This window comes from Amphiura filiformis, chromosome 9 (genome assembly GCF_039555335.1).
Source record: "Amphiura filiformis chromosome 9, Afil_fr2py, whole genome shotgun sequence".
Lineage (NCBI taxonomy): Eukaryota > Metazoa > Echinodermata > Ophiuroidea > Amphilepidida > Amphiuridae > Amphiura > Amphiura filiformis.
The window spans coordinates 65,817,357-65,845,272 of record NC_092636.1 but is presented as its reverse complement, the minus strand read 5'-3'; positions in this window follow the sequence as shown (position 1 = coordinate 65,845,272).

Here is a 27,916-nt window from a genome sequence, read left to right as displayed (position 1 = left end):
CGGTATGTTCACACATACATTGTAGTTACCCTGTGTATATGTGGTATTTTTTTATTAAGTGTCAAAGGTCATTAAGGGGCCACTTCCGGTACAAAACGAAATACCTTTTAAATGCTTCTTCTCCCACAAATTACGTAGGACAGTAACACCACTTGCATACATGCATTGTTATTACCAGTGTCTATGGGGTCCTCACAGATTTGGGGTCAAAGGTCATTAAGGGGTCACTTCCGGTATAAAACGAAAAACCTTCAATTTTTTTATTTGCTAAGAAAAACATAGGACAGTAACGGTATGTTCACACATGAATTATGGGTACCCAATTCATATGTGGTATTTTTTTATTTGGGGTCAAATGTCATTAAGGGGTCACTTCCGGTCTGAGACGAAAAACCTTCAAAATGCCCCTTCTGCCACAAGTAACATAGCAAAGTGGTGCCACATGCACCCATGCATTGACATTAGCCAATGTCTTTGGCCGTTTTCATATATTTTGTGGTCAAAGGTCATTAGGGGTAACAACACGGCTGTGTTCGTGGGTTAGACCACAGCTTAGTCTAGTTACAAGCCGACGACGGATGTCGGCTTGTTCTGTCTCTTCTCAATTCTTCTTTCTTTCTTCTTTCCTCTGGCAACCGCAATCAACTGCATCTAGCTTCGCAAGGATTGACAGATTTCAACCAAACTTGACCCAAAAGACCACTGGGCTAGGCCAAACCTTCCATTTGACTTTGACCTTGCTGTGACCTTTGACCTAGCTATAATGGTCAAAAATGTGATTTCACAAAAAATGCTACTCCTTCCACAAATTTCATGCGATGAGGACATGGTTATATCATGTGACTCGACTTTAGTCGGTGTCTATAGGGTGTGCTCAGATAAGGGGTCAAAGGTCATTAAGGGGTCATTTCCGGTCAAAGTCTAAAAAATATTCAAAAAATCACTGTCTTTACAAATTACATAGCAGAGAGTCGCCATTAGCACACGTGCATTGCTACTAGCCAGGGTCTTTAGGATGAATACAGTTTTGGGGTCAAAGGTCATTAAGGGGTTACTTCCGGTCAAAAACCAAAATTATCAAAAATGTTCAGAAATTTTTTGTCTCAAAATGTAGACAGACCAGAGTAATATAACCATCATACATGAATCAGTGTTACCTGATGTATATATGATATTTTTATTTTGGGGGTCAAAGGTCATTAAGGGGTCACTTCCTGTTTTTAGCTAAATAACTTTAAGAATTTTTATCTCGACAACTAAACATAGTAGAATTTTTTATTTAAAATTGGAACAATGCATTTTGTCGGTGTACATAAGGTTTTTTTTTCATTGAGGTCAAAGGTCATTAAGGGGGTCAAAAGGTCAATCAAAAATTTCCAAAAATCAAAATCCATGTATAAGTTCCGATTAAGCTGAAATTCACCAGGAATATTTCTTATGACATCCTAAGCACAATGCAAGAGCAGTTGACCCCATCCGTAACCCAGGGGTCAAGTTATAGGGGTCAAATTGCGGCTTGTATTCAGCGTCTGTTGACTCTAGTTCTTTCTTTCTTCTTTCTTCTTCTTTCTGCCGACCACTTCATTTGCTCTAGCACTTACATGCTTACACCGATTTTGACCTTACTTGGTCACAACCATCATTGACCATGCCCCTACATGTCATATGAAACTCGTGGGGTCAAAGGTCACGCAGAGGTCATAGGGGTCAAAAAACGTGATTTCAACTAAAAATGCTTCTTCTCTCACAGATTACGTAGGACAGTGACACCACTTGCACACATGCATTGTTATTATCCAGTGTCTATAGGGTCCTCACAGATTTTGGGTCAAAGGTCATTAAGGGGTCACTTCCGGTATAAAACGAAAAACTTTCAAATTGTTTTATTTGCTAAGACAAACATAGGACAGTAACGGTATGTTCACACATAAATTGTAGTTATCCTGTGTATATGTGGTATTTTTATATTTAGGGTCAAAGGTCATTAAGGGGCCACTTCCGGTATAATACGAAATACGTTTAAAATGCTTCTTCTCCCACAAATTACGTAGGACAGTGACACCACTTGCACACATGCATTGTTATTACCCAGTGTCTATGGGGTCCTCACAGATTTGGGATCAAAGGTCATTAAGGGGTCACTTCCGGTATAAAACGAAAAACCTTCAATTTTTTTTATTTGCTAAGAAAAACATAGGACAGTAACGGTATGTTCACACATGAATTGTGGGTACCCAATTCATATGTGGTATTTTTTATTTGGGGTCAAATGTCATTAAGGGGTCACTTCCGGTATAAAACGAAAAACCATCAATTTTTTTTATTTGCTAAGAAAAACATTGGACAGTAACGGTATGTTCACACATGAATTGTGGGTACCCAATTCATATGTGGTATTTTTTTTATTTAGGGTCAAATGTCATTAAGGGGTCACTTCCGGTCTGAGACGAAAAACCTTCAAAATGCCCTTCTGCCACAAGTAACATAGCAAAGTGGTGCCACATGCACCCATGCATTGACATTAGCCAATGTCTATGGCCGTTTTCATATATTTTGGGGTCGAAGGTCATTAGGGGTAACAACACGGCTGTGTTCGTGGGTTAGACCACAGCTTAGTCTAGTTCTTCTTCTTTCTTTCTTTCTTCTGGCAACCAATCAACTGCATCTAGCTCCGCAAGGGATTGACATATTTCAACCAAACTTGACCCAAAAGACCACTGGGCTAGGCCAAACCTTCCATTTGACTTTGACCTTGCTGTGACCTTTGACCTAGCTATAATGGTCAAAAATGTGATTTCACAAAAAATGCTACTCCTTCCACAAATTTCATGCGATGAGGACATGGTTATATCATGTGACTCAACTTTAGTCGGTGTCTATAGGGTGTGCTCAGATAAGGGGTCAAAGGTCATTAAGGGGTCATTTCCGGTCAAAGTCTAAAAAATATTCAAAACATCACTGTCTTTACAAATTACATAGCAGAGAGTCGCCATTCGCACACATGCATTGCTACTAGCCAGGGTCTTTAGGATGCTTACAGTTCTGGGGTCAAAGGTCATTAAGGGGTTACTTCCGGTCAAAAACCAAAATGTTCAAAAAAATTTTATCTCAAAATGTAAACAGAGCAGAGTAATATAACCATCATACATGAATCAGTGTTACCTGATGTATGCATGTTATTTTTTATTTTGGGGTCAAAGGTCATTAAGGGGTCACTTCCTGTTTTTAGCTAAATAACTTCAAGAATTTTTATCTCAACAACTAAACATAGTAGAATTGTTTTATTAAAATTGGAACAATGCATGTTGTTGGTGTACATACGGTTTTTTTTCCATTGAGGTCAAAGGTCACTAAGGGGGTCAAAAGGTCAATCAAAATTTAAAAAATCAAAATCCATGTATAAGTTCCGATTAAGCTAAAATTCACCCGGAATATTTCTTATGACATCCTAAGCACAATGCACGAGCAGTTGACCCCATCCGTGACCCAGGGGTCAAGTTATAGGGGTCAAAGTTCAAGAGTCGGCTTGTACCCGTTCTATGGAACGGCGGTTTCTAGTTCTTACAAGCCGACGACGGATGTCGGCTTGTTCTGTCTCTTCTCAATTCTTTCTTCTTCTTCTTCTTCTTCTTCTTCTTTCTTTCTTTCTTCTGGCAACCGCAATCAACTGCATGTAGCTCCGCAAGGGATTGACAGATTTCAACCAAAGTTTACCCAAATGACCACTGGGCTAGGCCAAACCTTCCATTTGACTTTGACCTCACTGTGACCTTTGACCTAGCTATAATGGTCAAAAATGTGATTTCACAAAAAATGCTACTCCTTCCACAAATTTCATGCGATGAGGACATGGTTATATCATGTGACTCGACTTTAGTCGGTGTCTATAGGGTGTGCTCAGATAAGGGGTCAAAGGTCATTAAGGGGTCATTTCCGGTCAAAGTCTAAAAATATTCAAAAATCACTGTCTTTACAAATTACATAGCAGAGAGTCGCCATTAGCACACATGCATTGCTACTAGCCAGGGTCTTTAGGATGCCTACAGTTTTGGGCTCAAAGGTCATTAAGGGTTACTTCCGGTCAAAAACGAAAATTATCAAAAATGTTTAAAATTTTTTATCTCAAAATGTAAACAGACCAGAATAATATAACCAACATACATGAATAAGTGTTCCCTGATGTATGCATGGTATTTTTATTTTGGGGGTCAAAGGTCATTAAGGGGTCACTTCCTGTTTTTAGCTGAATAACTTTAAGAATTTTTATCTCGAGAACTAAACATGTTAAAATGTTTTAATTAAAATTGGAACAATACATTTTGTCGGTGTATACAAGGTTTTTTTTTCATTGAGGTCAAAGGTCATTAAGGGGTCAAAATGTCAATCAAAATTTTCAAAAAATCAAAATCCATGTATAAGTTCAGATTAAGCTGAAATTCACCAGGAATATTTCTTATGACCTCCTAAGCACAATGCAAGAGCAGTTGACCCCATCCGTAACCCAGGGGTCAAGTTATAGGGTCAAATTGCGGCTTGTATCAGCGTCTGTTGACTCTAGTTACACAGCGTGACGTTAGTCACGGCTGTGTCTTTTTTCTTACAGGTTCTTTCTTTCTTTCTTTCTTCTTCTTTCTTCTTCTTCTGTCAACCATTACATTTGCTCTAGCACTCACATGCTTACATCGATTTTGACCTAATTTGGTCACAATGATCATTGACTATGCCCCTACATGTCACATGAAATTCGTGGGGTCAAAGGTCACGCAGAGGTCATAGGGGTCAAAAACGTGATTTCAACTAAAAATGCATCTTCTCCCACATCTTACGTAGGACAGCGGCCTCACTTGCACACATGCATTGTTATTACCCAGTGTCTATGTGGTGTACACATAGTTGGGGTCAAAGGTCATTAAGGGGTCACTTCCGGTATAAAACGAAAAACCTTCACAAATTTTTATTAGCTAAGTAAAACATAGCACAGTAACGGTATGTTCACATATGATCTGCAGTCACGCAATGTACATGTGGTATTTTTTTATTTGGGGTCAAAGCTCATTAAGGCGTCACTTCCGGTATAAAAAGAAATACCTTTAAAATGCATCTTCTTCCACAGATTCTGTAGGACAGTGACGCTACTTGCACACATGTATTGTTATTACCCAGTGTCTATGGGGTGTACACAGATTTGGGATCAAAGGTCATTAAGGGGTCACTTCCGGTATAAAACGAAAAACCTTCAAAAATTTTATTTGCTAAGAAAAACATAGGACAGTAACGGTATGTTCTCACATGAATTGTGGTTACCCAATTCATATGTGGTATTTTTTTATTTGGGGTCAAATGTCATTAAGGGGTTACTTCCGGTCTGAGACGAAAAACCTTCAAAATGCCCCTTCTGCCACAAGTAACATGGCAAAGTGATGCCACGTGCACACATGCGTTGACATTAGCCAATGTCTATGGGCGTTTTCATATATTTTGGGGTCAAAGGTCATTAAGGGGTCACAACACGGCTGTGTTCGTGGTCTTAGACCACAGCTAAGTCTAGTTTCTTTCTTCTTCTGGCAACAAATTTCAAACAAATTTCAAAATGCTTCTTCTCTTACATGTTACATCCTACAATGACGTCGCTTGCACATATGCATCGGCTATGTCTATGTACTATATGGTGTTCACAAATTTGGGGTCAAAGGTCATTAAGGGGTCATTTCCGGTATAAAACCAAATATCTTCAAAATGCTTCTTCTGCCACATATTATATAGTACGATGATGTCACTTGCACATATGCATCGGCTATACCCAGTGTCTATAGGGTGTTCATAGAATTGGGGTCAAACGTCATTAAGGGGTCATTTCCGGTTAAAATCTAAAAATCTTCAAAAATTCATATCTGCTACATGTAACATAGTATGTCGATGCCACTTGCACAGAAATGATCCTTATGACATCCTAAACATATTAAAAATGTTTGTGACCTCAAAGGTCAAAGTTTAGGGGTCAAAGGTCAAATTTTAAAATTGGTCCAATCGAGCTCAAATTCAACATTAATGATCCTTACGACATTCTAAACATCTTAACAATACTCGTGCCATCTGAGGTCATCCGTTGGCGGTCAAAGGTCAAATCCGTGTCATCATCGTACGTCGTCATTATCATGATCATCATCATCATCCCCTACTCTTTCTCTACGTCATTCTTCATCATCATCACCATCATTATCATTATATCACCCCTCCTCCGATTTTCGAAAAAAATGATTGCTACCCCTTCACCCCCCCCCCCTTATTAGTCCAATTGAGCTTAAATTCAACAGAAATGATCCTTACCACATTCTAAACATGTTAAAAATATTTATGACCCGAAAGGTCAAAATTCAGGAGTTATTTCATCTAAGGTCATGTAGGGGTCATTTCCGCTAAAACGGCTAGGTTCAGATCTGTCTACAGTTCTAGTTCTTTCTTTCTTCTGGCAACCGCAATCAACTGCATGTAGCTCCGCAAGGGATTGACAGATTTCAACCAAACTTGACCCAAAAGACCACTGGGCTAGGCCAAACCTTCCATTTGACTTTGACCTTGCTGTGACCTTTGACCTAGCTATAATGGTCAAAATGTGATTTCACAAAAATGCTACTCCTTCCACAAATTTCATGCGATGAGGACATGGTTAAATCATGTGACTCGACTTTAGTCGGTGTCTATAGGGTGTGCTCAGATAAGGGGTCAAAGGTCATTAAGGGGTCATTTCCGGTCAAAGTCTAAAAAATATTCAAAAAATCACTGTCTTTACAAATTACATAGCAGAGAGTCGCCATTAGTACACATGCATTGCTACTAGCCAGGGTCTTTAGGATGCCTACAGTTTTGGGGTCAAAGGTCATTAAGGGGTTACTTCCGGTCAAAAACCAAAATTATCAAAAATATTCAAAAAAATTTTATCTCAAAATGTAAGCAGACCAGAATAATATAACTAACATACATGAATTAGTGTTCCCTGATGTATGCATGGTATTTTTATTTTGGGGGTCAAAGGTCATTAAGGGGTCACTTCCTGTTTTTAGCTGAATAACTTCAAGAATTTTTATCTCAAGAACTGAACATGTCAGAATTTTTTAATTAAAATTAAAACAATCCATTTTGTCGATGTACATAAGGTTTTTTTTTCATTGAGGTCAAAGGTCATTAAGGGGGTCAAAAGGTTAATCAAAAACTTAAAAAAAATCAAAATATCCATGTATAATTTTTATGAATATTTCTTATGACATCCTAAGCACAATGCAAGAGCAGTTGACCCCATCCGTAACCCAGGGGTCAAGTTATAGGGGTCAAATTGCGGCTTGTATTCAGCGTCTGTTGACTCTAGTTTGTTTTTGTCTATTTTTTCTTTGTCTTTCCCTGTCTTTCTTTTCGTTTATCTCTCCCTTTCTCTCTCTTGCTTTCCCGTTGTTTCTCTTTCTTTTTCTTTCTTTCGTTCTTTCTTTCTTTCTCTCTTTCGTTCTTTCTTTCTTTCTTTCCCTCTTTCTTTCCCCCTTTCCTTCCCCTTTTACTTATTTTTTCTGTCTTTCCCTTTTTTCCTTCAGTTTCTCTCTCTCTTTCCTGCGTTCCATTTCTCTCTTTCTTTTTCTTGCTTGTTCACTTTCTTTCTCTCTCTCTCTTTCTTTCTTTCTGTCTGTCAATTTTTTTCTATGTTTTTCCCTTTCTTTCTTTTCGTTTCTCTCTCCCTTTCTCTTTCTTGCTTTCCTGTTTTTTTTCTTTCTTTCTTTTTTTTTTTCTTTCTTTCTTTCTTTCTTTCTTTCTTTCTTTCTTTCTTTCTTTCTTTCTTTCTTTCTTTCTTTCTTTCTTTCTTTCTTTCTTTCTTTCTTTCTTTCTTTCTTTCTTTCTTTCTTTCTTTCTTTCTTTCTTTCTTTCTTTCTTTCTTTCTTTCTTTCTTTCTTTCTTTCTTTCTTTCTTTCTCTTTCTTTCTTTCTTTCTCTTTCTTTCTTTCTTTCTTCTTTCTCTTTCTTGCTTTCCCGTTGTTTTTCTTTCTTTCTTTCTTTCTTTCTTTCTTTCTTTCTTTCTTTCTTTCTTTCTTTCTTTCTTTCTTTCTTTCTTTCTTTCTTTCTTTCCCTCTTTCTGTCCCTCTTTCTTTCCCTCTTTCCTCTCCTCTTTCCTTCCCTCCTTCCTTCCTTCCTTCTTCTTTCTTTACATAGGCATACATCCCGGGGTGAGTACCAATAATAAATTCCTCAATATTTTGGGGCATGGTCTACTGAATCACCTCCATGTTGACGCATGTACATGTGCCAGGGTTTCTTTCTTTCTTTGGTTCGTTCTTTCTTATAAATTTGTTTCTGTTTCAAGTAGGCCTATACAGTTAGCAGCCTGGACAACCGATTCTTTTGTTCTGCAAGGCTCACTCAGTCATTTAATGAGGCAATACAAACGATCGAATTTGGTGTTGAAATGAGCTAAATTTTGCGTTACACCTTTTCATTGTAAAATTAATTTTCTCGGCCAAATGAAAAGCAATCCTTTTCATTGTTTCAGTAAATGTCAGGAAAAACTGTAGTGCTTGATACTTTTTTTTTTTAAATCCTAGTGTTAAACTTAGGCGTGAAATTTAGTCATTTAGTGTAAGATTTTCGATTTTGATAGGCTTTAACTCTGCCCGCGAGCCTTTTTTTGGATCAACCTTTTAGCTTTTCAAAGTAAGATAGTTCGCTAATGAAGGATTTTTCCCAACTTTCTAACGCACATCACCGTGAGCGATATATCATAGTTTTGTCAGAATTTCCGTTTTGATTTCACCATCTTTCCTGTCGGCTGAAAAAATTTCAAAATCAACACGTGAAATCTAAGGCTAGTACTAGCATTGTGGATCGATATCCCTGGGTTTAATAGGAATACCGGCATGGCTATAGTGTTGCCAGAACTTCAATATAGCAAAGAAATTCCCAGACCTATAGCGCTCCTACTGATCATGTTTAACCAGAACACCCAATTGGGGATTTAATCGCTGGTCGGGCAATTTGCTTTCAATGAAAAATTGACCTGGATAACAACAAAGGAAATATCGACTATTTCTTCTGGTTGCTCTCGAGATAAAAGTACTCACCATTACCTACTTTTACTTAGTTTGACATTTTCGGAGCATGAATGGAAAAAGGGTAAAACAAAAACGGAAATTCTGACAAAACTATAACATATAGACCCACACGATGTGCTTTACAGAGGTGGGAAATATCTTTCTTTAGCAAACTATGTTAGTTTGAGACGCTAAAACATGAATTCCGTAAAAAGCTCGCAGGCGAATTCAAGGCCTATAAAAATCAAAATATCACACTAAAAGACACAATTTGATGCTTAATTTTAACACCAGGATTTAAAAAAATGTATATCCAAGCACCAAGTTTTTAACTGACATTACTGAAGAAAAAAAAAATATTGCTGATTTTTACATGTATCGATCGACTTTTAGCGCGACTAAGCATTTCTAAAGAATTGGTTGTCCAGGCGGCTGACTGTATAGCAACATTGGGTTTCAAGAAGGTTGAGTTACATGCCGGTGGTATGGGGTGGGACTGGGGGATACCCCTCCCCCCCAATATTTTGATAAGGTCAATGGTCCATACAATCACCCCCAAGTTGACACCTGTATACATATTGTACATGTGGGTTTCTGGCTCATATTTGGCCAAACTATAAAAGTGCCCATTTTGCGGCCTTCGTGCGAATTTGTTCCACTTTTGCACGCATGTATTGTGGCCGTTTCTTTCTTTCTTTCGAGATGGTTGAAGTCACAGTGCCAATTGTAGCGGTCTTCGTCGTGCGAATTTGTTCCACTTTTGCACCATATAATTCACCATTTTAGCTTCATTATGGCCATAAATTAATCTGTCGCCAAAAGGGGCTGGATTCACTGTAGGCCTATTTCAAGAAATTGATTTAAACGGATCCCATCCCCCATGTCAAAAGAAACCTACGCCATCGTTAATGTTGCCAAAAGGTGCCGGATTCACTATTAATATGCCTACTTCTAAGAAATGCTTTTCATCCCTACCCCCCCCAATGTCAAAAAGAAATCTACGGCGCCATTGTTGAGATATATCATACCATGCTAATCAAGCCTAGGCCTACCTTAAAATCTTCGGAAAGTCATCACAAAAGAAGTTTCCGAAAATCATCATAAACGAATGCAGTTGATTTATTATACGGTTGCGATTTATACCGTGCTGGAAGTTTTGTTTATACCATTAGCGCGTCGGGAAGTTGCCACGACCTGTGCGTAATCCGCGTATAGCAACGCAGCAACGGACCGTAAATATAAGCGGGCCACCATTGGTTGATCTACCGAATAAATCCAAATAATTATTTGTATTTATTAATTTATCTATCTATCTATGCATTTACCATTCATCTGGAAATGCTAGAACTTATTTATTTATCTATTTATTTATTAATTTATTAATTTATTTTTCATCTATAATCTCTGAGATGATACCGATGAATCGATCCCAAGAAGTATCGATTATCGGCGAGTTCCTCTTCAAAGTATCGATCAGTATCGATTATCGGCAAGTTCCTCTTTAATAGTATAGAAGATTAATAAATAACTTTAATTAATTAAGGGATCTGGAATGAGCGTTTTGAGCGTTTCGACAGTATTTTTTGTGGGACGTGAGAGCACACCAGACATATCGAATTGCATTCTGAATACATACAATGTCTTTCTGATATCAAATAATTTTCATTTTATGAAAATCACGATATGATACAAAGTTTATGACAAATTATTAAAATTGATATTTTTTCACATTTTTTGATAACAGCCCTCGAAGTAAATCTTATAAATCTAATGACATATTCTTAAAGTGTATGTAGCTGGGAGGAAAAGCCGACGATCAATTGAAAATTTTGACCTTTCATATTGAAGATATGCATTTTTTCCCAAAGAGACCTATTTTTTTGGTGTTTTGGGGAAAAAATCCATATCTTCAATACGAAAGGTCAACATTCAATTGATCGTCGGCTTTTCATCCCACCTACATACACTTTAAGTATGAATCATCAGATTTATAAAATTTACTTCGAGTACTGTTAAATATCAAAATATCAATTTTTAATCATTTGCCATAAAATGTGTATTACATTGCGAATTTCAAAAATCAAAATTATTTGATATCAGAAGGACATTCTTCGTATTCAAAATGCAATTCGATATGTCTGATGTGCTCTAATGTCCCACAATTGAGAAGCGTGGCCTAGCGGTTAAGGCATAGGACTGTGAACCCAAGGGTCAAGGGTTCGAATCCCAGGTCCGGCTCTTTGTGTCCTTGAGCAAGACACTTCACTCTACTTGCGTAGTGCTTCGGAGGGCACTTTAAGCTGTCGGTCCCGTGTACATGCATATTTTCTCACATTAATGTAGTGTGCACGTTAAAGAACGTCACAGGCTATTCGAAAAGAGCAGGGGATCATCCCGGTCATGTTGACTGTACTTCAAAATACACTCATCTACTCTAGGTCCAGAGTAAAAAATAAGTACAGCTTGTCTGTACGCAGTGCGACAATACTCATACATATGAGGGAGGCACTTATAAGGAAGAAGATGAATACACTACAGGATTCTCATGAGAGTAGCAGCGCTGCTACTCTCGAGTACCTACATCGGCCACCAGACCCTTGTGGCCCAGCAAGCCAGCTGCAACTCGCGAATACCTCGTGGAGTAGGTACTTTGAAGGTACTCCGAGTACCGACATTGGTACTCACCTGCTAGGTACGCTGGAGCTGAGTACCGACGTCGGTACTCTGGCAAGAAAATGAGGCAAGCGGGTTGCCATTTCTAATTTGTTTCTGTTGCCATATTGATTTATATTGATTAATTTGTTCTTGATTTATGTTTCTTATTTGTTCTTTGGGCATTTTTAAGCGGATAAGTTATAAAGTAGGCCTATTAGTAAATGAGTGAATACATAAATAAATAAATAAACAAATACATGTAAGCCGAACTGAATAAATAAATAAATAAATAAAGGAGTAAGTAAATAAATAAGGAAATAGGTAAACAAATAAATAAGTTATTAAATAAATAACTACCCAACGAAGTAAATAAATAAGGAGATAGGTAAATAACTAATTAAATAAGTAAATAATTAGGTAAATAATAACTAAATGAGTACCGGGTAGTAGGCCTAAATAAAGAAGGAATAAGAATATAACCCAGTAAATAAATAAGCAACTAAATAAATAAATAAATATTTAAATGAGTAAGTTAATAAATAAGTGAAGATAATAAAGTAAATGTATAAGTAGGCCCCTACATAAGTAAATAAATAAGTAAACAACTAAATAAAAAGGTAATAAATAAGTCAGTAAATGACTAAAGCAAATAATGAGTTAATAAATAAAAAACATATGAACATGTCAATAAAATACATGATACAATATTTTCTAAACATTTCTGACAAATAATAAAATTACTAAATAATTAATGGAATAACTGAGAAAAAAAAATTCCAAATGAAAACAACCAAGCTGAACAACCAGCCAAGCAACCAAGTAAACAACCAAACAAACATAAAACCATATGCCTAAACAAAAATCAAAACACAAGAAAATAAATAACAATAGATATTCACATAACATCGGTCTAGTAAGTAACAGAACAAAAGGAAAACAAAAAAACAACGGGATTATAACACTGTCGCCCGGCGCCTGCATTGTGCAACATGCAATTGCATCCATCATAACAAATTAATAATTCCACTTCAACGCGTTCGTGTGCAAGCCTTGTTAAACGCGTAGATGAACGCGCAGTCGGCCGCGTAGTTGTACCACGGGCGCGCGCGCTTTGAAGTCAATGAACTTTGCGATCAAAGGACTTTGGCGACGGAGTACCTCGCGGGCGAGTACCTTCACTGCTACTTCACTGCTGACACATGGGTACACCATGGATGCGGTTACTGTGCAGGTACTTCCGCTGAAGGGCCATCGAAGTACCTCCGACTATGGTGTGCCTATAAGTCACCTACTCGGTACATCGCAGTTGACTCTTATAGGTACCGCATGGTGGAGTATCGATGTAAGTACTTTGCTACGGGGGTATCTACAGTATGTTGGCCGACGCTGGTACTTTGGTGTAGTACCAACGTCGGCCACAAAGGGCTTGGGTACTCGGTAGTAGCAGCGGTAGTAGCCGCGAAGTAACATTGCAGCAGAGGTACTCCGTCGCCAGGAATCTTGTAGTGTAAATACTGTCCAAACGTTCATACCCCACCCCTTAAGGATGCACACAGGATCACTGAAGTGTTACATGGCCAAAATTGAGTTTTCATCACTAATGTCATCTTCAAACCGTATTTTATCTTGTCATTAATAGATTTTAAAGAAATCTTAAAATTTGAACCATAAGAAAAGCTATTTTAAAGACCCTTTTTATTAAAAATTCGTCAAAATGCAAAAGCAAATAAATCATTGTTTTCCCGCAATAGATCGCGTTCTCGTAACGCGTACTGCGGCGTACAGCTAGCAAAGACACGCACACGTGTAAACTGGATGGGCGAGGTGATTACTGATTGAGGCGCTGGAGTGGCCAATCGCGATCACTACCGTATTTTATCGTATTGATCTCTTCAAAGGTAGGTAAAGATTGCACCATTGCATTGCGAAACTGCGGGCCGACAGACCAGCACCGTCCCCGTCCCAGAATCAGTAGGCCTACTCGATAAATTTCGCCAAAAAAGTGCTGATATAGTGGTATAAATTATAGGTTTTTTTTATATGAACATATAGTGAATTTTTTGTTTGTTTTTGTTTTGTTTTTCAAGTTTCATTCTGAACTTGAAAAGATAAATTTATCTGTAAGAAGTAGTTACCCGTAAGAAGCCCTGTAATGATGACGCAATCTGGTAGATACGATAGAAAACGTAGGCCCTAAATATTTTGCTAGTATGCTAGACTTAGCCCGTATAGTTAGGCTTATTATTTTATGTTTAAAAATTTGTTTTATTTCACTCATTCACTCATTCATTCATTCATTCATTCATTCATTCATTCATTCATTCATTCATTTCATTGTTAGTATTTGATTTACCAAGTTGGTGTAGTTGGACAATAATAGGCTTATTATATTAGCTTATATTTTATGCAGTCCCAGCCTTGGTTCGGGAGCCTCTGCGGTCTTTCAGTCTCGTCTTCATTTTGAAGACCATAAAAAATAGGCAAGCAGTTACTACCGGTAGGCCTATATTAGATACCTAAAGGACCCGAATAATGTTTCAAAGTGTTATTAAAACACGGATTTAAGATTCGTTTTCAAACGTTCTCTACTCCTGATTGACCATTAACGCAATGTCAAAAACGTTGACATTTCAATAGGCCTACATCATGTTGACCATCTAGGCATAGGGCTATAGGCCTAACTCTATGTCAAAAATGTCGATATTTGAAATCGGCATAGCGAGCACGCGTTTATGAAAGCATTTTCATGAATGTTTTAATGCTAAATAATAATTTCAAACGAGAAATATAATCGAAAACGCAAATTCGTGCTTTTTCATAACCCATTTTAACTACATTTCCATTAGTATGCCTATTAGGTCTACCATGCCATGATTGCGATAACTGACCTTTTGGTTTTACAACACTGTTTGCGAATGTTTTGGCCGAATGCCTTTTTATTTGCAATGTTTGTCTGGCTTTCAACTTTCACGTTTTCTGCATGCTTTAAAAGGTAATTACTGCTTTAAAGCATTTTCCGTGAATGTTTTCATGCAGTGTTTTAAAACGCTCTTTATAGCATGATGCCTATATAGGCCTACGGTAGGCCTACTGCATAAACCATAATCTAATTTAAAGCCATAAGTGTTCCGTTTTCTATTCGGTTTTGTTAGGCTATGTAAATTTCCGTGTTTTCAGTTTTCTTGTGACCTCTCCGTGTTTTGCCCGTTTAACATATATATATAGGCCTACTTTTTGTCCGTTTTACAAGAAGTTTATTCAAGACATATTACAACTTTTACCCCACTTTTTACACGTTTATTTGATTGAAAACAACAACAGACACACTTTTGTTGTTGTTGTTGTTGTTGTATTTTATTCACTTTTTATGCGGTACAAAATATTTTACAACTTTGATATTCCGTAACAAACAATTACAATAACAAAAACTGAATATTGAGTAATGCGACACATCAGAATCTTTTAAAATTTTACTTGGGATTCCTGTGGTGTAGGCCTAGCTTTAACGGGCGTTAAAATGCCTATCTTTGGCGCGGACGGGCCGCTGTGGTGCCTCTCAAGCACCAACTAAAAAGAAAAAGCAACGAGTAGTAACAACATCATGTTTGCGGTTCAGAAAAGGACAATGAACATAAAAATGCAATATTTTGTCAACACCAAAAAAAAAAAAAAAAAAAAAAAAAAAAGAAAATCACCAAAAACATTGCATTTTTAAAACAAAATTATGAAAATTAGTACAAAACAGAAATCGCAATTATCATGATTATGTCTCAATTTATTCTTCATTTCATAAAACTTCCTGATTAGGCCTATCTGCTAAAATAATTGCTTGTCAGTTATTCTATGCTAATTTGAATGTTCTGATGTCCGCAAATTTTAATACATAGCATGATCTTTTTTTTATACGGAACAGGACAAAATTGTGCAAAAATAATCATGGTTTCGTTCGCGGCAACACGACCATGCACTGTGCAACTTATTCGCGTAACCTGTCTGTCTGTCCGCGCGCCCTGTCGCTCCTCAAACGCCGACGCGACTCCGCGGCCTTGCCGGAAGCTCTGCTGCACCATGGAAACAAGACTGCAGTAAATAAAATGGCTGCACCATGTGGATAAACATCTGCCGAATGTGCACGGATAATTTTGTCATATTGTATATTTTACCTTCTAAACCACAAAGAATGCCAATCTGCTGCAGTTGGACGCCCCTTCTCATTTTCTAACTTGACCAAACGTCACAAGTCACCGGATTATATATTTATGGAATAATCTTCAAAAATGGACTTAAAATCGGCTGTATTTTTCTAAATCGCGATTTTCGGCAAGTTCACTTTTGACCACTTTTAACCATTTTTGGTCCGCCATAGCGTCTAAATGAAGCATCACTGAGGTAAGTTTTTAAGTCAAACGTTTAGATATGGCCAAAATCTAGATAGTGTTTTTTCATTTTTTTAAATTAGGGCCTAGAACTTTTTTTATCACCCATGATTCAAAAATTTGAACACGGGTCACACGTTTTTACTGATTTTTTGCATATATTTTAAAAACTAAGCAAAATTTCGAAAAAATAAAAAACACTTTCTAGATTTATTTGTCTAAATTAATAAAATTCATGTTTTACAGTTTTTGATTTTCAAATAATTTTTTATGGCGGACCAAAATTGTTGGTCAAAAAGCCGTTTTTGGGATTTTTTCGAAAATTGTACTTTTGACCCCAAACTGACATTTTAAATGGATTTATGAGCTCATTTCCGTTCAAAAAATGTATACTTTTATATACTTTACATAAATAGTTTTCGAGTTATGAGGTGAATAATAATGGATAATTAGTGATCCTGTGTGCCTCCTTAAGTTTGACCTATCTTAACAATCCCGTAAGAATCCAAGTTTCACAAAGTGACATACGATCAACATGTGGGAACATACGCCACTATGTAAAACGGCGAGAATCGGATTTGGTGACATTTGGGCACAGAATCAGCATCATCCGTCAATAACATGGCGTATGCTTCTGAAACTAGCCGAAAAACTCAAAATATTCCGTTTCACATAATAAGGGATGATGTGGCGTAAGGTACAAAAAGACACTGAAAGTCCCATATTCTCTGCTTCACATAGTGGCGTACGTGCGACCTAAGCTTCAACAACCTGCCAAAACCAACATTTTAATACATGTAGTTTCCTCTAACTTCAATTTAAAATGAAATCGGTCCGCTGAGAGTTAATATTAGAGGAGTACTGACTATGTTATTAGTAGCTTACCCTTCAAACGCGTTTTCTTGTATTTTGCATTTGTCCTGCTTCTATGTTTCGACCGAAGAAACGATTGGTAATTTACTTATAGATCGATAGCATAGTTTAAAAATTACCTTGGTAAAAGAGAGGGATAATATTTTTTACTTGGTATCTTGGTGTAGATTTATTAAGGGATCTAGAATGAGCGTTTATTGCGTTTCGACAGTATTTTTTGTGGGACATGAGAGCACCTCAGACCTATCGAATTGCATTCTGAATACGAAGCATGTCTTTCTGATATCAAATAATTTTCATTTTTGAAAATCACAATATCAAATTTTTATATATAAAAGTCCTCGAAGTAAATTATATAAATCTAATGATATATTCTTAAAGTGTATGTAGCTGGGAGGAAAAGCCGAAGGTCAATTGAAAATTTTGACATTTCATATTGAAGATATGGATTTTTTCCCCCAAAAGACCAAATTTTTTTTTGGTGTTTTGGAAAAAAAATCCATATCTTCAATACGAAAGGTCAAAATTTTCAATTGATCGTCGGCTTTTCATCCCACCTACATACTCTTTTAAGTATAAATCATCAGATTTATAAAGTTTACTTCGAGTACTGTTAAATATCAAAATATCAATTTTTAATGATTTGCCATAAAATGTGTATTAAATTGCGAATTTCAAAAATCAAAATTATTTGATATCAGAAAGACATTCTCCGTATTCAGAATGCAATTCGATATGTCTGATGTGCTCTAATGTCCTAAAATAAATACTGTCCAAACGTTCATACCCCAGCCCTTAAGAAGTTGGTAAAACAAAAGTACAGAAATTAAATCAAATACTGGAACTTACGTTTCGTTTAACACGACATTTCTGACATAACCTGAACAATCACCTGATGATAGAAACTGATGATGTCCGATGCACAGACTACCACAGACGAATCACAAACAGTCAAAGAGTCAGCATCACCCAGACAGGGTCGAATTCTGCATAAAACCGGGCAAAGTTATTTCTATAGATCTGCTGCGCATTCAAATTACATTGTAGCCTATTGCATCGTAATTTCATTTGTGTCTATGCTAATTATGTTTACACAACATGAACTCACGTGTTTTCAAGCAAATTCGCCGATAATAGGTGATCAAAAGCGATCGGAATGTTACAAAAGTACAGATCGCATTCAGCTTACTTCATATGAGATGATCTTTGGAAAAATACGCATAATTTGTCTTGGTGTTTGCGGAATGCCATGCAGTAAAATATTAATACGTTGCGGCAATTCATGATTGACAACTAACAATCGGCGTATCCTTCGTATCCTCCACTGTCAATTTCTTATCCACTCACTAATCCTCACAAAAGCTTTGTGTTGATTACGTATGTGTGGAGGCAAATTGCAATAAGTACAATGAAATAATGAGTAGGGCGGGCTCCGAGGCGGGTTTCTTCTTCATCTTACGTAACAGTATTGTTCTCCAAAAAACCCGGAAGCTTGTCGTTTGGAGCTCTAGCTGAAATACAGCAAGATAATGTAAGATAGTAAATGTAAACCTGTATTTTAGCTAGAGTATCTCGAGCTAGCATCACCCGATAATGAGGGCCGATCGTTCCATGATATGAAGTGCGACACACGAAACTGCTACGCAAAGTTTTATATGCTTATACATCTATTGTATAAATTAAGTGATGCTAGTAAATCTGTATAGGCACGCAATGGTGGCATGATTGTTAGACACGCATGCTCGAACGATCGTATCGTAAGCCATAGCTATCAGAATCAGGAGGGTGAAAGTGCATATAGGAACAATGCCAAAAACTACGTCACGCCGGTCACGCTATTGTTCGACTTAAACTACATCATTCGCCATTTTGTAAATATTAACGCATGATCGTTGCTTTGAAGTTTCCACCGGATAGTCTGTGGATAGCGCAAGAGCATGCTTTGACCATGCGCAAAAAATGAATATCATGAAGATGTTTAAGATTGATTCTTAGATGTTTCAAAATTACCGTCATATTGCATAGATTCATCAAAGAATGGTTTGAAGTACTAACCTTATTTAGTAATTTTTAAAAATCGGGAGAATTTTACAAAATCAATGTTTTTACCTGTCGGTATTACAACTCGTGAAACACATTAGTGATGTGCCTGGGTGACCTAATCTACTAACCTTTAACGTTTCCTCTATGAACTCTAACCCTCCTGCAATATGGCGCCTATTGTCTAGAGTTAAACTACATCTTTCGGTGTGTTACGTAATACTACGATGCCTATCCCATTATATCGATCCCTGTCAGAATTCGAGTGGGCCCAGTCGACCGGGAAATTTCTCGGTCGTCCGGTTAAAATGCGAGTGACTGGCTGTTTTAACCAATCAGCGCAAATAACCCACTCGCTCTTATTTTATTCCACTCGAACGACATACTCACTAAATCGGACCGCCCATTTTCAGCCTATGTTTCATTCGACCGGGATAAGAGGCGTGGCCTGACCACGTGATTAGCCCGGTCGTAGAGTACAGAATGTATTTTTTTCCGATACGACCGGGCTGCTAGTTCTGTTTACCATTTACCAGACAAAGAAATATCATAATAGAATGCATAGACCATGTGCGTATACTAAGTGATCATTGAGCACTGCTTGCAGTAATGCGTTCATACACAAGGCATGATTAAATTTTAATATCAAAAATAACACAGAGGATGTTCGACAATTAGGCAAAAGCAATATTTTGAATGTTATGCATTACAACATTATTTTACTTGGATTACCAATATCGAATTCATGTCATTAACTGCGTATTTGAGTTCAAATTGCATTGCATAATACATGTAGTAGTCTGCTACTATGTTATTTTACCAAACACATTCTAGTTGTCATGGTTGTTATTATATGAACGACTAAAATGTAAAAGTGCAGTACCTATGGAGTTGATACGAAACTTTTGTTGTCCAATCACCTACCTATGAATAATACATGTATCTATCAGATTTAAAAAAAACCCGGTGCGTTCATGGTATTCTAAGTAAATCTAAATAATTGGCCTCTAATGGTTTAATGGCCGCTTTTTATTCGATCGACGTAGAATATTCGATGAAACATGTTTTCGTAAAATCTATTCACATATTCTATTTCCAGTCATGTTTAACTGTAATGTAATGCAATTTGATAACGTAAAATCAATAAGGGGCTGTGCAATAATTACGACCCCCTGGTAAAATTTCCAAATGTAGTGCCAAAATTTGCTTGACCCCTTAGTAATTAGTTTACAGCCCCTAATATATTGTTACAAGAAATTTGAATATATTTGAAATATTTGGGTAGATTAGGGTAAAATTTGCGTGTCCCGGAACATGTTTTTTTTAAAAACCAAAATAAGTTTTGCGAAGGCTGCACTCAGTCTCAGTCTTCAAGTTACCTGTTCAGATAACATAATAGGCCTATTCGTATAACTGTCATTGAAATAGAGTGTAGCTAACCCACCTATACTATAGTATTCTTACCTAATTTGAGAGTGGTAATAGGGCTAATTTGTAGCATAATGGACTTTATATTTTCTTTTGAGTAAGTATACCCCACTTCAATTTACAATATTAAATGTACTGCTCTCACTTCAGTATAGCACTCTATGGGTAAACTGCACCACCTTTTGACCTGGCAGAAGTAGTCGAGATAATTGGACATAAATCTTCACTCATGCCTTGATCTTGAACTTCGATAATAGTATGGTAACCTGTTAAACTGAGCACAGGTGGTTGAAATTGGAGTACCAACAGGGTATTTCCTGTTAGCTGAGCTGAGATTTATTTCAAATGCCGTTATGTTGTGTATCATTAATAGTTCACTCGACCGGGATTTACATACGGTGAAACTCTATGTTTCGCTTGTCAATCTGATATGTATTTGATACGAGTGGTCTATTCAGCCAATCAGAACCGGTCGCAAAGTTTGCTATTCATGATTGAAACACATGTGGTCACGTGAATCGGCATCTGAATCCCGCTCGTTAGCTCAAGCTTGCAGCACCACTTTATACAATGTACATTCGACGTCGACCGGGCTATACAATCTGAATGCCTGCAGGGTACATTCATGGGTGTCTAGAGACAAAGCACATCCTCTCAGTCTTCAAACGGGGCTACCTCAATGGATATTTTTTTTTATTGATCCCCCTTAATCATGTTAATTTTTACATAATAAATATGACTAACACTAAATGTGCGAGATTAAATGCCTATCTTTTTTAAAAGTTAAACAAAATTAAGAAGAAAAAGTAAAGTTACTAAACTGATTGGCCCATGATTGATCACACGCCCAACGGGCTGAGCGGCCCACAACCAAGAAACCGGCCCTTTATCGTATTTTCCAGGTAGTTTTGAAAGCCACGCCTAGTATTACAAAAAAATTACGCGCCTTATAAGATAACTTTATGGAATTGGCAAATGAAGTTGCTGCATTGCCGATAGTTATACAGTCGTGCTAGTATTTTTGAACTGTGTATAGGCCTATGTGGAAAAGAGTATACTAAGAATTTCATATTCATATTGGTTCAAATTAAATGAATAGGCAATACAAATCGGCCAACATAACCCTCTCAGCCTGCAGCACCTAATTTCATCCATCCAAGTGTTGCATTCGGTGTGTCTTATATAATTTACAAATAACAATCACGAATTAAATAAAGCACCAGTATTTAAATATTTAGCTCTGCGATGCTTTTTGAAAATAAGGCAAATAACAGCAATGGGTATTCCCGCAATTATATTCACGTTCACATGCAGTATGTTGATTCTGAGCCGGGCCGTTTATTGCTGTAGAGTTGTGAATATTTATGGTGTAGCTTCTACCAGCACGGACTACCAGATCATGAGATAGCCAACAATATTATCATGCCCTTACTACGTGGCTCTTTTTGAGCCTCCACGCTCTGTGGGCGGGTCAAAAGTCCGGTCGCATGGAAATTCACCGAGTCGGTAGTTTTACTCCAAACCTGGCCGAATGGAAAACAGTAAGACCGAGTGGGATCATTGCGTGATTGGTTAAGATGCTCGGTCGTGCGGATTTAGCCCGGTCGACCAAGAAATATCCCACTCGACCGGGCCCACTCGAATACTGATAGGCATGGCTAACGATACTATCGGCCCTCATGAATATGTGAGAATTCACAGCATATGGGGACTTTGACTATAATTGATTCGTCTTTGGTAGTCTCTGGTCCGATGGGTTCGGACGAAACGTTGTGTTAACGAAACGTAAGTTCCCGTATTTGATTTAATAATAATGTATACTTTTATATTTTTATTAGGTATAGTGAACTAATGTTTTGAACTTTTACAGATACGCATCACTCACAGATTAGAGAAATATAAATTGAATTGGCTGAGTGGCATTTTCTAAAATATTTGGAAATTATGAAAACCTCTTTTGCGTAAATAAAAACATGAACAAAACCATATTTTTAATATGTAAAAGTATTGCCAAACCAGTATTTGGCAAGGTATTTACCAGTAAATTTCTACGTTTTCAAATATTACCCAACATATCAATTTGTAAGCGCTCTTTAGCAAAGTCATAGTTCATTGAATTTGCAACCGTATGTCAAAACAGGCGAAATTAGTAACTTTTTGCTCAAGATTTGTAATTTAAACAGAAATGGCCATTGCTCATTCTAGTGACGCTAGTATATGGACAATATATGTATGCTTTTTTTTATTTAATGACATAAAATTTGAAAAATATTGTAAGGAACACCAGAGGTTTTGACTTTTAAAATCTACATTTTGGTCAAAAAAATGTGCTTGGTTAGGTAGTGTTCAACAGATTTACCACATTCGCCTTGCTATAACATTGAATTGTGTTAACTGTTGACCTAGTGACGAAAAGTGTTTTTAGGTGGGAGTGTTAGCTTTCGTTTGTTATAAACAATTCTGATTGGATGAAGGGAACACTTGAGGTTTCGACAAAACCAATCCAAGAGGCCTATTTTTCAGCTAGAAGGTCCACAGCTCTTACGATGCTATGCACTCAACCGTATAGTGTAATTAAAGACTGTATGCAGACAATTCACTGCTTGCTTGAGAGCTCTTGGACGAAAATGTGTGTAAACTGTATGTAATTTCGGTATCAAAGATGCCACTTTTCCTTCTTTTGCCCTAAATCAAACTTTACGAATTTTTATTTACTTTGAGCCCTATTTGAACATTTTATCCCAAATTTACGAGCTATTTCAGGTTTTTGTCACAAGGTTTCTGGCTTCATATGAGTGGAAGTAGGTGATATCTCTGTGGTATTATTTTATATTCCCCGGTATTTTCCACCCAAACCGGTAAATGAAATTACTAGCATTTGGCAGTGTGGCAACCCTTTTGACTTTCTCCCAACTACGCTCGAATAATCAAAGTAGTTATTTCGGCAATTCTTAAAAGTAAATAAATGTTGCACACAATAATAGAGGCCCATGTAGAATCACAATTGAAAGGTGTAAAAAGTAATAAACAATATTAACAACAACAGACATGTATCTTTTAACATTTAAGCCTAGATTGTATGCGGAATATAATAATAAACAATGTTGTTGAAATATTACCAGATTTCATCCGCACGACACTTCCATTTTAAAGTATTTACCCTCTTTTAACGTACACTTTTTCGTAGATCAGACGTAATGTTGAAATAAGTATAGTAGAAATCTATTTGAATACCGTAGTTTATTAAACTGTTAACAGCTTCAGTTGCTTTTGACAAATCAATGGTGAGACTAAATAAGGCCTTTAATTAAGAGACGTTACTCACTTTGTCTTTTAATAAAGAAGGCAGCACGTAATATTCCAAATTTAGATATACCGTATTCAATAACCAATTAAACGTTCCAGCGGTGTGTAGTTTGTAGTTTTCATCTTAGATTTCTTTCTCACCATGTATAACATAAGATGGCTAAAATGATGGTATATTATTTAGGAGAATTTGTCTACGGTAAGCAGCCAGCTTATCGTTTTGTTCCTTTTTGTTTGAACAGTCAACCGGCCGGTCACAGATACAGTGTGTTGCTAATCTTCGAGTATCGAGTTTCGAGTTCGAGTATCGAGTTTCGAGTTGCAATTTTCGAGTATCGAGTTGCAATTGTCGAGTATCGAGTTGAAATCTTCGAGTATCGAGTTGCAATTTTCGAGTATCGAGTTGAAATTTTCGAGTATCGAGTTGAAATTTTCGAGTATCGAGTTGAAATTTTCGAGTATCGAGTTGAAATTTTCGAGTATCGAGTTGAAATTTTCGAGTATCGAGTTGAAATTTTCGAGTATCGAGTTGAAATCTTCGAGTATCGAGTTGCAATTTTCGAGTATCGAGTTGAAATTTTCGAGTATCGAGTTGAAATTTTCGAGTATCGAGTTGCAATTTTCGAGTATCGAGTTGAAATTTTCGAGTATCGAGTTGAAATTTTCGAGTATCGAGTTGAAATTTTCGAGTATCGAGTTGAAATTTTCGAGTATCGAGTTGAAATCTTCGAGTATCGAGTTGAAATTTTCGAGTATCGAGTTGAAATTTTCGAGTATCGAGTTGAAATTTTCGAGTATCGAGTTGAAATCTTCGAGTATCGAGTTGCAATTTTCGAGTACTATATATGAAAGGCAAAATACTTCAGATCAATCTAGATCAACCTTTGGCCTAATAAAATGTGTTTACCACTTTGATTAAGGGTCGCATGTGCGACAAATGCATCATTTGCAACAGAAAAGTTTAACTCGAACTTCGTTCATTTGAGCGCATTTCGAGTAACAAACTCGAAAACCTGCAAAAGAGCGTAGTTCGAGTTAGAAACTCGAAAACCTACAAAATGATCAATATTCGAGTGAAATCCATATTTACTATATATGAACGGCAAAATACTTCAGATCAATCTAGATTAACCTTTGGCCTAATAATATGTGTTTACCACTTTGATTAAGGGCCGCATGTGCGACAAATGCATCATTTGCAACAGAAAAGTTTAACTCGAACTTCGTTCATTTGAGCGCATTTCGAGTAACAAACTCGAAAACCTGCAAAATGAGCGTACTTCGAGTTCAAAACTCCAAAACCTACAAAATAACCAATATTCGAGTGAAATCCATATTTACTGTATATGAAAGGCAAAATACTTCAGATCAATCTAGATTAACCTTTGGCCTAATAATATGTGTTTACCACTTTAATTAAGGGTCGCATGTGCGACTAATGTATCATTTGCAACAGGAAAGTTTAACTCGAACTTCGTTCATTTTAGCGCATTTCGAGTAACAAACTCGAAAACCTGCAAAAGAGAGTAGATCGAGTTAAAAACTCGAAAACCTACAAAATGATCAATATTCGAGTGAAATCCATATTTACTATATATGAAAGGCAAAATACTTCAGATCAATTTAGATTAACCTTTGGCCTAAATAATATGTGTTTACCACTTTGATTAAGGGCCGCATGTGCGACAAATGCATCATTTGCAACAGAAACGTTTAACTCGAACTTCGTTCATTTGAGCGCATTTCGAGTAACAAACTCGAAAACTTGCAAAATGAGCGTACTTCGAATTAAAAACTCGAAAACCTGCAAAATGATCAATATTCGAGTGAAATCCATATTTATTATATACAGTATATGAAAGGCAAAATACTTCAGATCAATCTAGATTAACCTTTGGCCTAATAATATGTGTTTACCACTTTGATTAAGGGCCGCGTGTGCGAAAAATGTATCATTTGCAACAGGAAAGTTAAACTCGAACTTCGTTCATTTGAACGCATTTCGAGTAACAAACTCGAAAACCTGCAAAATGAACGTACTTCGAGTTAAAAACTCGAAAACCTGCAAAATGATCAATATTCGAGTGAAATCCATATTTACTATATGAAAGGTAAAGTAATTCAGATCAATCTAGATTAACCTTTGGGCTAAATAATATGTGTTTACCACTTTGATTAACCCTCGTCCTACCAAGGGGGTGGTTACCACCCCTAACGGATTGTTCCCCGTCGCATAAAAACGCAAACGAATGGGACCTACGGCTTCTAGGTAGTTGTCCTTTCATCCTTTGCGCTTATTTTGACATAAAAAACCCGGGGGTACCACCTTCCCCGGGGGTAGGGTAGCTCGTCAAAGATGGCGGGTACGGGGGGGGGGGTGGTTGCCACCTGGGCATATTTGTACTGCTCTTACATAAATATTTGAAGTCCTACTGACTTCTAATTTGGTATGTAGCTTAGAATTGTCATTTCCCACAATATTCTACAGAAAACCCCATCAAAATAGCATTTTTCTAAAAAAATTAGCAAAATTTCAATTTTCCTATACTTTTGTGTGTATTCTGATATATCATGATTTTTCGAGGGCGGGCTTCATTATGACGTCATAACTTCTAGGCTATGGGGAATGTTGGTACTTGTTGGGTATCAATGTTTAGAGGAGGGTCATAGCTAACCACTAGTACCACTTTCGTAAGTGTGGGGTGCTTTATAACGAATTCCCGAGGGGGGGTACCCCCCCCCCCCTTGGTAAGATACGTAGTAAAAAAGGCTTGGTAGGACGAGGGTTAATAAGGGCCGCATGCCTAAAAATGTATCATTTGCAACAGGAAAGTTTAACTCGAATTTCGTTCATTTGAGCGCATTTCGAGTAACAAACTCGAAAACCTACGAAATAAGCGCTGATATGAGCCTACTCGAGTTTCAAACTGAAACATGCAAAATGATTAATATTCGAGTCTCATCCATATTTACTATATATATGAAAGGCAACATAGGCCTACTTCAGATCAATTTAGATTAATTTGCCTAAATATGCGCGACAAATGTACTATTCCGAAAACATATATAGGCCTACTTAGACACTAACAACACAACCATGATCATATCATCGTATTCTAAATTTAGTACTTGTATACAGTTCCTATATTTTGGAGTCATTTGTCGAATTTTTTTCTCGTCAAGCATTTTTATTTTGATATCGTCAAGCAGGCGGCTGCCGCAATCTTTTTACTTTTTTTTTCGACGACTGGGATTTAGACTACAGTACTTCGCGATCTGATCGTTGAAAACGTATAGTCTGGTGCGAAAATGGAAAAATCGTTCAGCTAGACGCAAATTCGCGTAAAGGCTGGCAACCACCTTTATTTTGTCCTTTTGGGTATAGAGATTCCGAATCTATTGTCTGCCAAAATGTTTCTTTCCCACATGACCTTGAGGGGTAAAGTTGTGTACACGGGTAAATAGGGTGAAAAATTAAAAGAGTCAAAATGTCAGTATGCAGCATATCAAATTACTTCGGGTACTCCAAGGTTTTCAGAAATGCATTTCTTTTCTCAATGCGACCTATGGTTCTCAAGATAGGGTCCTTTAAAGGTCAGAGGTCTTGTACAGGGGTCAGAAATTAAAGTTGCTCGGATTTTCTTCAAAATGGTCGCAAAATGTTCGTCTTGTCATTTGGTATAAGAAAAAGAATAGTTTGGGACACCTTGGATGCCTCCTTCATGGTGTATCGATCACGATTCCACTTGTCACCATCATAACAACTGAGGCTAATAGTAGTGGTGGTGGGACTCGATCGTGCCTAAACACATCGTCATAAAATCCCTCAGAATTTCCGCATTGACTTCCGCATTGGGTCGACTGAAAAACGGGCTGAAAAAACCTACTTAGACTGGAGTCCAAAGTTGAACTCCTGCAGATTATGAATCGCAATATTTTTTTACACAACATATGTGATTTTGGTGAATTTCGGGGGGAATTTAGAAAATCACATGTAGGCCTAATCGAATGGGAAAACGGCAGCGGGATTTAAATTCCAAGAAATCGTGGCCGCCCTTCTCTGGCTAATAGCGATTTCTAGTTGGCGCCCCATATCTTAAGAACTGGACATCAGACGTTGTGCAAACTATTCTTTTTCTTATCCCAAATGACAAGAGGAACATTTTGCGACCAT